This window comes from Taeniopygia guttata, chromosome 4, assembly GCF_048771995.1.
Source record: "Taeniopygia guttata chromosome 4, bTaeGut7.mat, whole genome shotgun sequence".
In the NCBI taxonomy this organism is placed as follows: Eukaryota; Metazoa; Chordata; class Aves; order Passeriformes; family Estrildidae; genus Taeniopygia; species Taeniopygia guttata.
Genome location: NC_133028.1, coordinates 85,701 through 100,361, shown reverse-complemented (window position 1 = coordinate 100,361; position 14,661 = coordinate 85,701). Strand labels below are relative to the sequence as shown.

Genomic DNA, 14,661 nt, shown 5'->3' with positions numbered 1-14,661 from the left:
AACTCCAGCCTCTGTCTCTGAGTCTGGGATCCCCCTGGACAGGCCCCAAAGGCAGCATCCTGGTCCATGTCTCCTACTGGGAGACATAAAAGTGGGAAGGCAATGAACACCTGAGCTCTAGTTATGATTTATAGGGGCCCAAATAGTTTCATATTAGGTGAAACATTGCTGTGAAGCCTAGAAGTAAATGAAGATTTTGATTTTTAGAGTACTTTGACAAGAAAGCAAAAAGAAGCATACTTTTCTGTTTGGCACTTGGGAAGTAGTCTAGGGCTGCAAGCAAGAAATAAGTGATTCAGCAGTGGCATAGAGGGAGCTGAGAGTAATGGGATTAATATAAGGAAGAACAGACTGACATGGAAAATGCATTTTCTAACAGCCAGGAGCAGCTCTCCAAGAAAGGGATGAAAGTCCCAGCATGGGAAATTGCAATTTCCAATAAAATACCCCAGAAAATATCCCACTGAGGATGATCCCATCCTGCAAGACCCCACTGGTGAGAAGTGTGAATCCTCAGCTCCTCTGCCACTGGCTCACTCCAGTTTCTCCAATTTTCACACATGCTCCAGAGTTGTAAGACTGACTCTGAAAATGATGAGCAGTTGCAAGATTAATTGCTTTAAAAGCAGAAAAGGAACAGAAAATGCCTAAAGGCACATGGACAGATAATATGCTGTATTCATAAAGATTTTAATAATTTATTGCTAGCAGCTGTATAAAGATATTCTGTCCCCTTCCACCACTCCTCTTCAAGGACGACTCAAGGAACTCAAATCAAAGGATGTTTTGCATCCTTTTAGGTGGAGTCGTATTTTACCAACCACAGAAACTTGTTTTCTGGTAAGAAATTAGAAGTACTGTCATTGAGTTCAAGGCTTGTGAAAAATTCCAGATTAATACCCTGGAAATAAAAGAGTGCTTGCCTTGGTTCTGGCTGGGGAAAGAAAACTTGCTCAGGGGAAGGAGTTAAAATTAAAATTAGCTTAAAATTAGCTATGTACTTCAGGGATTACCTGAAATAAAGCCCAAAATGCAGCATTTCAGGACTCTCCTTTGCTAGACAGCTGCACATCCTGTGTCTCTTAGGTTACAATGTAAGATGTAACCAAAAGTATGTATTCTGTTACCATCTTCATAAACTGTTAAGATAGGAGGGGCTAGTGTTCTTCATCCTCTCCATGACTCATCCCCCATAGCTCCCTCCTGGAGATACCTTCTGTTAATGGGCCATCAGAATCAAAATTACATCACCCCACTGTGAGATGCTCCACTCAGGGATTCCCAGAGGACAAGACCTCCATAACCACACTTCAGAGAAGGACCAGACTCTTCTACAGGATCGCCGCTTTGACAGAAACACATCCATCACTCCAGTGGGACTGCAGCCACCATTTCATGGGACTACTACCTACACCCTGACCCACGGGGTGTCAGGTCGTATTCTGCATTCACCCTAGAGAGCTTGGGTGGTTCAGCCTGGAGAAAAGAAGACTTTGGGAAGAACTTTGAGAACCCTCCAGTGCCTAAAGAAGCTCCAAGGGAGCTGGATAAGGACTTTGGACAAAGGTGTTGATTTCCTTTCAAGACAAGGGGGGAATGGCTTCCCACTGCCAGAGGGCAGGGTTAGGTGGGATATTGGGAAGGAATTCCTGGCTGTGAGGGTGGTGAGCCTCCGGCACAGGCTGCCAACAGAAGCTTTGGCTGCCCCATCCCTGAAAGTGTTCCAGGCCAGGCTGGATAGAGCTTGGAGAAACAGGGGATAGTAGAGGGTGTCCCTGCCCTGCAGAAGGTGGAATTAGATGGTCTTTGAGGTCCCTTCCAGTCCAAACAATTCCATGATTCTGTGATTTTCAGCACATCCTCCTGACCCAGCAAGGCAAGCACCTGCCACTTAAGCCAGGCTATGAAACTGTTCCCTGTTCCAGTGCACCACCTGTTTTCCATGGAAATAGCATGTTCATCACAAGTGTTTTCCTGTTGCTACTCCTGGGCTCCACCAGAGGTTGTTCTCTGGCCTCCACAAGCCTTTCCTTTCTCCTGCAGTAATTAATACCCTCATTCACACCCCTGTGGTCTTGGCAAGTTGGCAGGTGGCATAAAGACCTTGTCATTAAATATTTCATTACTAGGCAGTTCAAGATATTAACAGGGACAGTAAATAGTAAGTGTCCTCTTTCTGAAGGAAAAGTAACAAATTTATGATACACTGCTTTGCTTGTTTCCACAAGAGAAGACAAAATCATGGTGCCAGCTCTCATTCAAAGGCCCATTAAAAATACCGCTGAAATCCTAAAGAAGGGTTTGCCTGAAGAGCTTGTGTATTACAGGCATTCCTGGGTAAATAAAGACAGGCTCCTGTGTCTGTACAATAACAAGGATTTCTAAGCAGCTCAAACCTGCCTGGCTGGACCTGCAGGACAAACAAAATTCAGCACATTTCTAGAAAGAGAACAGAGAATTTCTAGTCTCTTCTCTTTCTCTTAATTTCACTTAGCCGTGCTACTAGTATATCTTGCAGTCATTTAATTAGTTTGATTAACTAGTCTGATTCTGCAGCATCTCTGAAGCCTTTTCATTAAAATTGAGGTTATTCCTCCTCAGTCTAAAACTTCCTTTTTTTTGTTTGTTTTGTTTTTGTTTCTGTTTTTTTCTGTTGTTTTTTTTTTTTTTTTCGTTTTTTTTGGGTTTTTTTGTCCAGATCTGTAAATTTCCTCAGTATTAACTCTACTAGTATAGGAAGGGTAAAAATTTTTTTCTTAGCTTATTTTCATGGTTTTTTTTTTTTTTTTGTAATTTCCTGGTATTCCTCTTTTGAAAACCTCTAATGCAGGCTGCAAGCTGAATGCCCATCCAGCTGGGACATGAGGAGGATGCTACAGCATCTCAGGGCCACTGGTCAAGATAGTAGCTCTTCTGGCCGGAGGAGGGGGAAAATGGAGAGGGGCCAGGGAGACAGAATGAGGTCCCCATAGCCTCCTTGCTTCTCTGGCCCCAAGCATGCCAGCAGGGACGCACCCCCTGGATGTGGCCAAGGAGCCATGTGCCACTGATAGTGTGGAGGGTGGCTTTCTCTCCATGTAGCACCGTTACTGACTTTTAAGAGATATAAGCATCTATATGTTATTGTACTCAACCCTTTCTTGCACAAGAGACAAAATAGCTGGTAGAGAACTGTAGGAGAAAAAGGAATTTCATTTTCATGGATTTGGGAAGGCAAAGTATTTTGCAGGATAAGACAAAAGAGGTTATTATTGCTTTTTGGTCCTTTTTTTTTTTTTTTAATGAATAAGAATGAAAAGAGGAGATAAAACATGCAATTCCTTGGTTCAGATTCCATTTCAACCTGTTTTTTCTCACCTAGAAAGTGTCTCATGGACAGAAGGGGATTGTTGTTGTGGTTTTCATCCAAATATAGCACCCAGATCTCAGCTTTTTGTTTCTTTGTTTATCTGATATTTCTTTCTTATCTGTTTCTTTGTTATCCTATACTTCTTTTGTATCTTACACAATCAAAACTTTCAGCACTCATTCTTTGCCACCTGTCTCTCCTCAGATCATTCATTTCCTAGTCTTCATTGATGTTCATATTGTTTGTGCTATCCAAGGGCTCTCCTCCACATTAAACCTAATCCAAGCAGTCATGTCCATGTCTGAAATCCTCCTGGTAGTGCTGACGAAGAGGCAAGAGGCTTAAAGATTCTCATGTCTTTTTGCTGTCCCTGCTGAATGCTGTGCCCATCAAAGTAACTGAATCTTAATTCACATTGGCTGTAACCAACTCCATAGGCAAATTCCATACGTAGATTTCAACTCAGCTTTTCTTTCTTGGGGGATCAAGAAGAGGAGGTTGGGAAAATGCTCACTTGTTGTCCTTCAGCTTTTTCCTTCCCTCCCCTGCTGTACTTCACACCTCCACATTTGTGGATTCTTTGTGGCACCCAACATTTTGGAAAGACTGTTTTCCTGGAGAGCAGGAAGCACAAAGCTGGAGCAGGAGTGTTGAAGACACCTACTCATATCCGCAGGTATTTGTCCCTGCAAGTGTGAACCAAAATCCTTTGCTATCTCTTTTATCTGCTCTGGAGGAAACAGCCTCAAGTTGTTCCAGAGAAGGTCCAGGTTGGATATTAGGGAAAATGTCTTCCTGGAAAGGCTGCCCAGCCCTGGCACAGCTGCCCAGGAGAGTGGTGGAGTCCCCATCCCTGGAGAGATTTAAAAGCTGTGTGGGTGTGGCACTTGGAGATGTGGGTTTGTGGTGGCCTTGGCAATGCTGGGGTAGCAACGGACTTGGTGACCTCAGAGGGCTTTTCCAACCTCAGAAATTACATTACTCTGTGATTCTCTCCAACGTTCCTTTGATATCCCTGTTTTCTTCTCCTACTGCTGCCTTCTCTGCCTCTTTTCCTCATTAACAGCAACACAGGTGCTAACTGCCTTTCTTGTGACCTTCATGTATTTTATATTCACTTATCAAATGCTTCAGGAGGGAGGGAGGTAAGGGTGTTTTGTGGTTTATATCTTATTGATGGGATTCTCACCAGTCCTTTTGATACACAGACTTGACTCAATTGATTTCTGGCTGTGTTTCCCTCCTGAGCCTCCCTCCTGTCTGCATTAAATTGGTTTTCATGTGCAGATTGCAATCATACCAATTCTGTGTGTGCACAAGCATCCATGAGATTAACTTGCAGAACTGCAATGCAGGTAGCATCAAGATTGTTCAAAAGAAAAAAAAATAAAAAGTCAGGGCTGTTGAATTGCTTTTCTTTTTTGCTCAGTCATACAGGAAGAAAATACATGAGGACCACATCACGGCCAAGATCCCAAGAAGTAGGTGAGTGAAACAAAGAGGGGAGGAAGTTCGTTGCCCCATGAACCAAGTCTGGGACACCAGATTTTTTTAACTGTATCCCCCAAGCTTGTACAGATCCATTGCTCCAGCATTTTCTTAGGGAACATTGTGGGCTGCACTGCTTCTGCCTGAAGCAGAGGGCTCAGTTTAAACTTTCAGTTTAAAGCTGGGTTTAAAGTGAGACAGGGCAAGATTAGATTGAATATTGAGAAGAGATTATTCCCTGTGAGGGTGGTGAGACCTTGGCACACGTTGCCCAGAACAGCTGTAGCTGCCCTATCCCTGAAACTGTCCAAGGCCAGGTTGGACGCTGGGACTTGAAGAAACTTTGTCTAGTGGAAGGTGTCTCTTCCCATGGCAGGGGGTGTAATGAGATGATCTTTAAGGTCCATTCCAACCTAAAACATTCCTTGACTTTATAACTATCCTAGGCCTTGACAGTGTTGACAGCTCTCCACATTGTTTCTGAAAGCTGGAGATGAGAAGCCAAATGTTCCAGCCTATTATTGTCTTGATTAGATAAAATCAATCATAGAAGCTCAGAATGTCCTGAGCTGGAAGGAATCCATCAGGATCACCGAGTCCAGCTCCTGGCTCTGCACAGGACACCCCAACAACCCCACCCTGTGCCTGAGTGCATTGCCCAAATGCTCCTGGAGTTCTGGCAGCCCTGGGACCATTCCCTGGGGAGCCTGGGCAGTGTCTGACCACCCTCTGGTCAGAAGAGGGAAGAGCCTTTCCCTGATCTCCACCTAAACCTGCCCTAACACAGCCTTAGCCATTTGCTTGGGTCCTGTCACTGGTCAGAGAGAGATGAGATAAAATACCCTATTTCCTGCCTTAAATGACTGCATGTTGTTCCTCACCATGCACCACTCAAACCCAGTATGTAAATCATCTCTAATCACTAGTGGGTTACAGAGACAACCCACTTCATCATGAAAATATGCCACAATTCCAAAGCAGGTTCTTGTTCTGAGTCAGAGAAAACATTGCATCTCTTCTGCTGGAGAGAAACACTGAAAATCCCTCAAAACTTCTGGTCAATCAAAGTGCTGTTTCTATTTTGACTCTTTTCTTTTCCAGTACATAAGAGATTGAAGCAAGAAGCCCTTTCAAAATGAAAAATGAAAAGGCCTCACTCTAAAAATGTCAAAATATTTTAGTTTAATACCTTTAGAATACTGGTGAGACCTTTCATTTTTTTTTTCAAGCTGTGCTTTAATTAAATCTTCAGTCTCGGAGAAGCTCAACTCCTTGATCTGCCTCAGTAAATAGAATTATAGAATCACTGAATGATTTGTGTTGAAAGGGACCTTAAAGATCACCCAGTTCCAACCCCTGCCATGGGCAGAGACACCTTCCACTAGAACAGCTTGTTCCAAGCCCCATCCAACCAGGTCTTGGACACTGCCATGGATCCAGGGTTGGCCACAGCTGCTCTGGACAACCTGTGTCAGAGCCATACCATCCTTACAGGGAAGAATTTCTTCCTAATATCTGACCTACACCTACTGTTGGTGTGAAGCACATTCCCCATGTCCTGTTCCTCCACATCCTTGTCCAAAGCTGCTCTCTAGTTCTCTTGGAGCACCTTTAGGCACTGGAAAGTGCTATAAAGTCATGAAATGGGGACTTCAGCTGCTCTTTGGTTTCATCCTTCCTTGGTGCAAGCCCATCCTGGAGGAGGTGCATAGCCACCTCTTCATTAAATTATGTTTCATTGTGAGTTATTTCAGAGTTTCCAGTTTGCTCTTTTAGAGTGAAACACATCCTGGGTGAGTTAAATATAAGGTAAATGGTTCAGAGGCTCTGGGAACCAGTTTTTGGCAGCAAAGGACTTCATCTCATGATGGTAGATGCTAAAGGTCATTTTCTGATAATATTTACACAGACTAAATGAAGCCATTGAAATAACCAAGCTGCTGCTGTTATCTCTCACAAAAGACTGTCCCAGCAGTGGAAATAACTTATTCACTAGGAAAAAAATCCTATCTTGACAGATTGCCCAGAAATAGAAATACTTTCCCTGTCTCAAGCGATTTCAACCCCCATTCCCATCCCCAACGCATCCTCACAGCTGCAGCAGGATGGTCTATGAGCCAGGAAGGTCGACCATTGGATAACTGCAGACAGCAGGATTCAGGCTGAAGTGTTGAAGGGGGAAAAATGAAATTGCAAAGGTTCTCCCAGCCCATTACCATGGGAAAAAGACACAAGGAATAAATCTTGGATGGGCTGGAAATCAACAGCAAGATCCTACAGACTGCAAGGAGTTCAAATCTCCCTTTCGAGAGGAGTTGAGCAATTGCACAGAGTGCTCCATTTAGCTGGATTCAAAATGATCAGGAAGAAAACAGATTGGAAGTTGGCTGCCACAGTGAAATTGCCTTATGTTGCACTTATCACACTGGTGACACTATATAACTGATAACATTTAATGATTTTTTATGAACAAGCCTGGAGGTGACCTCCAGCTGCAGACTCATGAAGCTGCAATAATCACCCAGACATATGGATACTGATCTCTAGGAGAAAACAGAATCTCTGAACCTGCCCCAAAGAAAATTAAACAGACAGTTTATTTTTTGGGAGGCAGGACTTCTTGGGGGAAAAAGGCAGAGATCTTTCATCATGATGGTCATGGAAAAACCAGTTGTAAGGAGGCACCTCAGAAGTGGGGCTGGGGAGGTGGTTGGGGACCTCAGGTATATAAAGGTCAAAGAAAGGAAGGTGACATTGCTGCATTTGGACAAAAAACCCGTGTGTAAGAAGTGAATACATGGAGACAATGCAATAAAGGCTGTGAAAATTCAGCTAAGTGGTAAGGGCTAACGTAGAATCACAGAATGATTGGGTTGGAAAGGACTTTAAAGACCATCTTCCCCTACCAGAGAGAGGAACACCTTCCACTGTCCCAGGCTGGTCCAAGCCCCATCCAGTCTGGTCTGGAACATTCCCAGGGGTCCAGGGGCAGCTACAGCTTTTCTGGGCAACCTGTGCCAGGGCCTCACCAACCTCACAGGTAAGAATTTCTCCCTAACATTGCATCTCAAGCTACTGTGTAAAGCTATTCCCCTTTGTCCTGTCAACTCCGTCCCTCATCCAAAGTCCCTCTCCAGTTCTCCTGCAGCTCCTTTAGGCACTGACAGGTGTTCTAAGGTCTCCTCAGAGCCTTTTCTTCTCCAGGCTGAACAACCCCAACTGTCTCAGCCTCTACAAGCACTGCAGTAGAAGACTGGGGTGCACCTTTCTGCCTCTTGTCTTGGACGCCCTTGGAGGTCCCAGTGAAGGGCTCACCAGTACAGTCTGCTGGGACCAGTCCTCTCTCCCCTGGGCTTCAGCACCCTCCAGGAAGCCAAAGGTAAATGTGGCAGACCTCCACCAAAGAATGAGTCAGAGACTCAGCCAAAACTGAGAAGTCTGAAGAAAAACTCATCCCATCAACTGAATATCCCAGACATTTACTTGAAAGTCCAGAGACTTCTCATTTGTTTTATATTTCCTCGCTCGCTCCCATCAAGGTGGTTGGAAGTCAAACTACATTGGGTAGTTTCTAGACTTTGCTTTCCTCAAGAGCCACCTGATTGTCCTGGAGTCACACCCCATGATTTCCCAGGAGGGGAAAGAGGAGCTATGGGCTTATCCCTGTACCCCCCTGCCCACCCAAATCCACCTTGTAACCAAATCTACCTGGGGCGATCACCAGGCTTGGCATCTGCTGGACCACAAGCCAGTGTCTCCACTAGGCAGACCTGTTTGTTTCCTGGGGTGTCTGGTTCGAGTCCTGCTGACAGCGCAGGTACCTGCTCTGCACTCCCCATGGGTGTAGGGAAGCTGGGCTTCCAGAGGATTATTTGTAGGGCACAGCATTACTTATGTTCCCGTATTCTTGCTGTGTTGCTATCACGCCCTGAACTGCATTTCAAAATCACAATTTAGTAGTAGATCTGTGATTTCATTTAATTCCATGAAATTAAATGAAACTTTGTGGAATGAAGTGAAATGAAAAGCAGATAAATTCTATAGAATTAAATGAAATTATATTTTAAAACTTAATGAAATAAAATTAAGTGAAATGAAATTAGATTCTAAAAAATAAGATGAAATTAAATTAAATTTCATGGAATGAAATTCAATTAAACAAAACAAAATTAAATAAAACGAAATGAAATGCTGCAACTGGCAGATTTTTTTTTCATTTCCTTCAAAATATTTAGAAGTCTCAATAGCCGATTTGCTGATAGTAATATCTGCAATGCTAGTTCTCTGAAAAATTTAATTAATCATGTTCCACACAGAATTAAATCTCTCAAATTATTTATGACTTGATGAACTCTTTTCTTAACCACTGCTCACTCTCAAGGGTCATGATTCACAACTTGCATTACATTAGCAATTCCAGTGGACATGCAGACTCCTTGTAGTTGTGGATTTGTGGTTGTAGAGAGTGTTTGGTAAGTCAAATCCTTGTAAATCCCTGTGGCATTTGCTCATATAACTAAATGCATTAATGGGCATTATATTGTGACATCAGCTGTGGTAGTGCTCATTTAAAACAATTAAGTATTTCACTATCAAATAAAGCTTTCCTTTCTCTTCTGTCTCTACTTTCCAGAGCTTTCAATAAGTATTCATATTTATTTCTGTAAACTCAAACTGACTCTAAAATACACGGAAAAAAAATCAGTGCATTGTCAAAGCACCTAAGCACTTAGGAGAACAAATCAGGGGCTGCTTTCAAAAGTTCTCCAAGGAAAATGTTCATTGAATTGTTGGAAGCTTCAGAATTAGTTAAACTTGTTCCCGTAAGGAATGGGTACCTGCTGCCGCCGCGCCGCCGCTCGGGTGGGAGGGCTCGGGGCTGCGGGGGCAGCTCGGGGCACAGGGATCGGGGCTGCGGGAGGGCTCGGGGCTGCGGGGGGGCTCGGGGCACAGGGATCGGGGCTGCGGGAGGGCTCCGGGGCTGCGGGGGGGCTCGGGGCACAGGGCTCGGGGCTGCGGGGGGGCTCGGGGCACAGGGATCGGGGCTGCGGGAGGGCTCCGGGGCTGCGGGGGGGCTCGGGGCTAGGGGCTGCGGGGGCGGTTCGGGGGCTGCGGATCTCAGGGCTGCGACAGGGCTCCGGGCCTCGGCTCCCGGGCGTGGCCGGGCTCGCTGTGGAGCGCTCGGTGCCCGTGCCGTGCCGGGCTGGCCGGTACGTGCCCCTTCCCCGGGGAGCGATCGGCCTGGCGGCTCCGCCCGAGGATGGGCACGGAGAGCCCCGGGCAGGGCCGGGGTCCCTCAGGAGCGGGCGGCCGTGCGAGGCGCCGTGTACCGTGTGCCGTGTGCCGTGCGACGAGGCCTCTGCCGTGTGCCGTGGCCGTGTGCTGTGGCGTCTGTTTACAGTGCCCGGAGTTCCCCCGGGTGGGTGGAGGATCGCAGGCCCCTGGGCTGGGTTTGGTGAGTTTTTCTCAGTTCAGCAGTGTGAACACTCCAGATGACCCGGGGGACACTGCTGGACAGCTCTGTTCTAGCAGGACTGCACGCTTGTGCTCCCAGAGCTTCAGTTCAGAGCTCATCTCAAAAGCAAGGTGGCTGAAGAGATTTTTCTTTCATACCCATCACTGTTTTTGTCTTATGCTTTTTGTTTTGCTTTAAACAGTTTGAAAACCACAAGGAGGTAAGCCAAGAGCCTCCTGTGGCACCGGATTCTGTATTTGCCACTTTGCTGAAGGGAGCCTGGGAGAGAGGAAGCAGTACCTTCCTGGAGGATGGTGTTCAGAAAAGTGGAGAGACTTGGCTTCCTGGCTCCCCCCACCTGAGCAGCTTTTGTCGGGAGTAAAGCACGTGCTGCTGTAGCCGAAATCCACAGTGGAGAACTTGAGCAGCATAAGAGCAGCGTTGTAATAATACTGTAGTTATGCTTGGTTTATGTTATGGTAGAAGATACAAATGACTTGGCTGCTAAAACTTAGGTTCCAGTGCTGTAGCTCTTTTTTCTCTACTCGGCTCCGAGGGTACGCAGCACCGTACAAAACTGCACCTAATTTGTAAACAAATGTCAATTGTTCTGATTATTGAAGCTGGGCTTTATTCAGTTGAATCCCGACTGTGTACTGTGCCCAGGTCCTTTGTACAAATAGCATACGGGGCCTGGGGGAACCAGAACTGCACATTCCTTGTGATATGTATGGGATTTTGGGGGGGTTAAATAAAAAGGAGATGCAAAATGAGGGAATTGCTTTTACATGTAACTATTCTTGTCCTAAAGGAGCCATCAGCTCTGTGCCGAGAGTTGAGTTACAAGTCTGTGTCTTGAAAGAGCTGCAAGCCTTTTAGGGGCTGCAATTTGTGTGCCGTGGAATGAGATGGCCTGAGGAAATCTGGGAGCCGAGGAGAGCCGAGGTGTGGGGAATGGGCGAATGGAGGCGGGTGTGGGCGAGAATAGGCGAGCGTAGCCGAAAGTAGCCGAAAGGGCCCGAGGAGCCGAGCGGAGCCGAGCGGCTCCGAGTTCAGCCGAGGTGAGCCGAGCTGCGCCGAAGAGGCGAATCGAGCCGAATGCAGACGGTAATAGCCGAGCTGCGCCGAAGCGAGCCGAAAGTGACCGAGGAGCCGAGTCCAGCCAGACCGAGCCGAGCTCCGCCGAGCGCAGCATCCCGGGCAGGGCGGGGCGCCGGGCCGGAGCCGGGGCGCTGTGAGGCTCCCCGTCCTGTCCCTCTCTCTACCGCTCCTTCCTCCTCCCCATATTCCCCTCAGTTATCTCTCTTTCCCCCTTTTCCATCTCGCCCCCCAAACCCGGCTCCTTCCTCTCCTGTCCCTGCCCCGCTACTCCGTTCCATTCCCCGTCTCTCCCTCCTCTGTCCACCGTCCCTCTTCCTCCCCTGCCGGCCTTTCTCTTCCCCGCCCGCTTTCCTCCGCAGCCCGACCTCCCTCCCCACCCTTTCCATGCCCCGCTCTCCCTCCTCTCTTCCCGTCGCCCTTCGCTTCTTTCCCCCGCAGCCGCGGGGCTCGGGGCGCCGGAGAATAAAGCCCAGAGGGCCGGAGCCCGGCGCCCCCCGGCCCTTGCGGGAGTCCCCGCACGGGGCCAGAGGCTCTCGGCGGATCCCCCCGCGCCGCTCGGACACCGCCCGGCGCTGCCGGACCTGCGGCTCCGCCACCGTCGCGCTGAGAGCGGCCCCGCTCTGCGCCGTGCCGGCCGTGCCGCGTCCCCGCCGCCTCTGCCGCTCCCAATTTCTGCCCCTGGCCTGCGACAGCGAGGCGGGGCGGGGGCTTCAAGCCTTCTGGGAGCCGTAGCAGATTTCTGTTTGATCTGTGTCTGTGAGAAGTGGGCTGTGTGCTGGAGAGGGAGAGACGCTGTTGGAGGGCGGCAACAGCGGCAGGTGTGAGCTGTAAGGATGAGGAGGGCTCAGAGCAGCCCCAGGTGCGAGCTGTGAGGATTATGAGGAGGGGGCGGCTCCTCCGGGGGCTGATTTAGGGGGTTTTCCTCACATCGCTTTTGCATGGAGCTGCTGGAGAAGAGGTGTTTATGGGGGGGGGGGCCGGTGAGCACTTCGGACAGGGTCTGGGGGATCACTTGGATACGTGGAGCATTGCTCAAAGGAGGTGCCGAGGGACAAACCTTTGTGCCGAGAAGCAGCAGCCAAGCAGGCGAGCCGGTGCGCCTTTGTAGCGGGCACTTTTCTCCTTTCCGTTTTAAATTTCGTCTTGCCAGTCACTCCCTGTTGCTCCCAGGGAAGAAAAAAAAAAAAAAAAAAAAAAAATTGAGGGTATTGCGGACAAAAGAAATTCATAATGAGGGAAGCAATTCCTCTTCCATTATTGTCCATGATTGAACTGGGAGGGGTCTCCCTTCCCTTGTTTTAAGGGTATTGACTGAAGAAAATCTTGTTTTTTCCATGGTGTTAGGGATGTCAAAGGGGAGACAGGGAATCCCTGTGTTCTCTTTTAAATGGAACGGGAAAAATATTGTTGTCGTATGATGGGTTTGACTTCAGGGTAGCCCCCACCTTTTCATCATCCTGAGGTTGAAATGGAGGGGGCTGCCTTGTTGTCCCTCCTTTTAAAGGGTTTGGATTGAGGTAGAAATCCCCCTTTGTCATCATTTGAGGCAAGCCCCTTCTTTTCTGCTCTTCTAGGGGATGCGATGGAAGGGGAGCCCACATTTCTTTGCCCTTGTTGAAGTGGGGTGAGCGCCCGAGCGTGGCGTCAGTTTCGGGGCTTCAAAGGAAGGGAGGCGCAGCTGTGGCAGCGCTGGCAGGGTGGGCATGGGGCTGTGCCGCTGCATTTGGGGCGCTTCTTCTGCCCCTGGCCCGGCAGCGAAGGGTCCGGCGCGGGAGCCCCGCTGGCAGTGGCTGGGGATGGCCGAGGTGGAAGGGGAGTTTAGCGAGGCTGGGCTGCCGCGGGACTGCCGGAGCCGCGCCGGTGCGAGCCGTGCGGAGCCGAGGGGAGCTTTGGCCGGGGGCAGCGGGCGGGGGTCTCCCGGCGCGGCGCCGCCTGTGCCTGCCCGAGGAGCCGCTTTCCTGCCGGGAGCCGTGCTCCGCCCGGTGCCGGGAGCGCGGGTTTTCATTTTCCAGAGTTCCTTGCTGTGGTGGTTTTGAGGAACTTAGTGGATCGTTTTCTTTTGTTCGTAGTTGGTGTATGAGAAAGGTCATGGTGTACTTGTTGTTGTTATGGTTCTTGGTTCATGTGCTGATGACAAGGGTTTTTTTGGATTGAGTTTGTTGTTGGATTTTTTTTTTTTTTTGGTGGGATATGTTGGGTTTTTTATTTGTTTTTATATTATAAAAATACAGTTGTAGTTATCTTCTTAAAGGATATTTTTTTTAAGGTTTACTGTGGTTTTTATGGGTCGTAGCATGAAGTACAGGGTTGGTTTTTAATTAGGCTGTGGTGGCTTTTATTAGCGTGAGTATGTAGTGGTTTTTTTGGTGGGTTTGGGGTAGTGTCCTGTAGTCAATTAGTAAGTTGTTTGTTTGTTTTTTTTTTAATATTGATAATTGCATTCTTGTTAATTCTCTTATAGAGGTTTTATTCATTTGGTTTGTTTTATTGTCGTGAATGTTTTATTGTTACCGGTAATTTTGGAGTTATTGTTTATGGTTACATTTATCTTTTGGTGACATGTTTATTTCTAGGTGGTATTTGTATTTTGATGGTTTGAGGCATTATGGCTTTATTGAATTAGGAATAATTTTTGTTGTTAATTTAAGTTTATTTATTTGGGTTTTTGTTTTAGTTTGATGTATTTGTTGGTTGCTTTTTATTAGTGGGGTTTTTTTTAGGAACATGTGTATTTATATGGTGGGGTTTTTTTAGGTAGTTTTTTATTTGGGTACTTATCTTTTTCTTGTCTAGTGATTTAGAATATTTTAATATAGTTTATTACTTTAGTTTTTAAAGTTAAATTAGACTACTGGTTACTCTTCGAGTTAGTGTAGAGGTGTGGTTTTCATTTTTAGTAGCTTTCAGGGTCTGTTGTACGGTTTGAAGTTTAGTAAGCTGGTTGGACTTCTTTTTCTAGTGGGTTTTGTAATTCGTTTTCTATGTATGTTTTGGTTTCTATGGGTTGTTTTTTATTTTTGTTTCATTTTTGTGATGTGTGTCACGAAGAACTGTTAGTAAAGAGTGTAGCGTGGGTTTATTTTTTGCTAAGGGTTGGTTCTATGGTGGTGTATTTTTAGTTTGTGTTGTTTGGTTTCGTGTTTCTTTTGTTAGAGATTAAAGTTTTTATTCTGGGGTTAATTTTTTATTATTTTTAAGGATTTAGGGCGATTGAGATTTTTGATATGGATGTCTTGTATGATAAGAGTTAATTTATTTGCTTTATGTG

General features: G+C 46.9%; 2 long non-coding RNA genes across 3 annotated transcripts in view; both read left to right on the top strand.

Annotated features, from left to right (window-relative positions):
• The window catches only part of LOC121469833 (uncharacterized), a 36,784-nt gene extending 27,322 nt beyond the window's left edge, over window positions 1-9,462 (top strand). For both annotated transcript variants that reach the window (XR_012055459.1, XR_012055460.1), the window contains 3 exons: window positions 4,779-4,834; window positions 7,747-7,877; window positions 8,042-9,462. This is a non-coding gene — a long non-coding RNA (uncharacterized lncRNA). The remainder of the gene's footprint in view (window positions 1-4,778; window positions 4,835-7,746; window positions 7,878-8,041) is intronic.
• Window positions 9,463-9,950: 488 nt separating this feature from the next.
• On the top strand, window positions 9,951-11,065 carry LOC140683881 (uncharacterized). The gene is made up of 2 exons (XR_012055456.1): window positions 9,951-10,292; window positions 10,495-11,065. It is a non-coding gene; the product is annotated as an uncharacterized lncRNA (long non-coding RNA).
• Window positions 11,066-14,661: the final 3,596 nt, after the last annotated feature.